Raw genomic sequence first — 2583 nt, 5'->3', positions numbered from 1 at the left:
TTTAAATAACAGAGGGCAGGTTTATTCCATTACCTTTCACAACACAAAATAGAACAACAACATAAACAATAATTTCTTCCTAAACTGAATTTCTTTTACAAAATAAATCAGCTTTATAAAAAAATAGTATAAAATAAATTGTCCTTTGTCTCGTTTGTGCACTCAATTTGTTCTCTACCCGGGTAGGATAAATGAATGTGTATAGGAATATTCCTTATCTCTTGTCCTGTCAGATTGGGTTATATCCTGTTGATGGGAATCAGTAACAGCTGGCCACACTGTACTTCAATCTACAACAGGATACTCTCGTTCTACGCCTGGCTCGCCATCGACTTCCAACGAAGAATTGTAGTCCGAGCTACAATTGAGGGTCATCAAAACAATTCTGCACATAGTACAGAATAAATCAGACACATTATAATCTATAGTTCAAGTGAGATCTCATCTTTCAATAAACTCAGTATCTTTTCCCTGTAATTTGGAAATTGTTTTTATGGTTTTCTTTTTTTTTAGTAGTTCACCAAAACCATTTTACAAACAAAAAATTCAGTAATCCTTTTAACAAGTATTATTATTAGTAAAAGGAATTTCCCTTTCCACAAATCTGAAAAAATAACTGTATGAATAAAGTTTTAACAAATAAAATTATTATAACCATTGTATAATACAATTCTTTTTTTTTTTTTTTTTTAACTTGTCCTGTCCAACAGCTAGGCAAACAGATGAGAGCTGAGGGCCTCTTGTGTTGGACATATTTTATTTTAACAAGAGGGGTTATTAATCTTCAGACAAACCAAAGGTATGACTGAATAAACCCCTTTTGTAATTGAGGCCAAACTTTATTAATTTCAATCATGTTTGAAAATCTTTGGTGTTGGACCGGACAGAAAAGGAAAGAGGGGAAGAAGAGAGAGGGACGTTAGAGAGAGGGGGGGGGGGGGGTAGGAGGGTGATAATAGGAGGGGAAGGGGGGTAAGACCATGAAGCAGCATAGAGCAGACAGGTTTACTGGTTGTTTATCGTTACGGTACAGTTCAAATGTAGTACAAAAAGGGCGGGGCCTGTTCACACACACTCAAATATTATCAACACACCTGCTAGCCGCAAAAATGTCCACATGTCAACATGTACACAAAACAGATAGTGTTCACGAACGCATACCTATGCCTTTAAACCAACTAGTGTGAAATCTTTCATTCATTCAATCATGCAAACTATAAGTGCAAAGGTGAGCTAACACCAGTGCTCAGGTGAGTGTTTATGTTCTTCTAAAATGGATGGTGGAATGTGAAAAGAAGGAGGAGGAGCGCCCAGCCACCCCCACACCCATACCCCCGCCGCAGCAGCAGCGGCAGCCGGGATTCCCCCAACGCCATACGGGAACAGGCAGGGAACAACCGCCCCCCGGGCGACCAAGACCGCCACCCAGGCCAGGGCCAGCAGGACCGCCGCGAGGCCCCCAGAGCCAGAGAGCAGGGAGGCGCAGAGGGAAAGAGAGCGCCGCCCCAGCCCAGCCAGGAAAGCAGCCCCCCGCCGCGCCGGAAGAGCCCAACGCAGGCCAGCCCAATTCTTTTTAAACAATGAATACTTCAACCACCTTTTCAATTAACTTTTCAAAAATTACATATTCACGCATATGTATACCAGAAAGAAATCAAATAAAGTAAACATTAATAACACAGTTAATACACAAATTAACATTTTCTACATACTCCGAATTGTTTTGTTCCCCTTTTTAACAGAATTTAATTTAAAACATAACCGTCAACTCCATATACAACTCTTTCCTACTCACCGGAGTTTCCAAGAATTCTTAAACACGACACGTTCACACAACGTAGCCGCTCTGAAAATGTTCTTTCGGCACACAACGTAACCGATCTCAAAAAACAAAAAGTAGCTTCTTTTAATTCTTCAACTTATTTTTCTTCTTCCGTCTATAAAGCTGCCGATCTTTCTCTGCTGGTCACGCAGCTCCTTCTCTGCCTCGTGCTTGCAAGAAAAAAACACGCAGACACAAGATGGCACCCTCCACAGAGCCCTGCATGGTATGCCTGGAGGGCCAAACCATCTCTACCGCAAATGAAAAATTAACCCTTTAATTGCCAGTAGGAAAATTAACCCTTTAAAAACCTGTAGGAAAAAATAAATGCTTTTCCTAAGTGGGCTACATATGTCTTTTTCATGTGATCTTATCCTCAGTTATCAGTTGCCAATCGAAGACAGGTGATAAACTTTTGTCTTTTTTTAAGTTTTTTTTATGAAGAAGATACTTTATTACATTTAAACATCATTTAAAATTAAGGGGGTTGTAAAAGCAATTGTCTTCTTTTTTATTGTGCTTTTTTAAATTTAATTATAAAGCCCGAATCACAGGAAATCCTGACAAAACAATTACACAGTACATCAATTCAACTTTTGAAAGCTGTTGTCACAATACATCAGGGGCTCAGTCTTTTGTTTGCCTCCGCTTTTATACAAATAAATGTATGTATACTTTTTAGATAACAAGTATATTTTCAGTCTTTTCTCTACTTCAGACTCACTTTCTAGTCATTCGTCATTGTTCAACCATGCTATTCT

At 39.1% G+C, this 2583-nt stretch overlaps 1 long non-coding RNA gene across 1 annotated transcript; it reads right to left on the bottom strand.

Annotated features, from left to right (window-relative positions):
- LOC111947320 lies at positions 1-2147 on the bottom strand. Its single transcript, XR_002873124.1, has 2 exons — positions 1796-2147; positions 1-385 (listed from the first exon to the last, which is right to left on the bottom strand). It is a non-coding gene; the product is annotated as an uncharacterized LOC111947320 (long non-coding RNA).
- Positions 2148-2583: the final 436 nt, after the last annotated feature.

The sequence above is a fragment of the Oryzias latipes genome, chromosome 4, assembly GCF_002234675.1.
Source record: "Oryzias latipes chromosome 4, ASM223467v1".
NCBI lineage: Eukaryota > Metazoa > Chordata > Actinopteri > Beloniformes > Adrianichthyidae > Oryzias > Oryzias latipes.
Note: the sequence above shows the minus strand (reverse complement) of the source record. Positions and strands in the feature narration are given on the sequence as shown.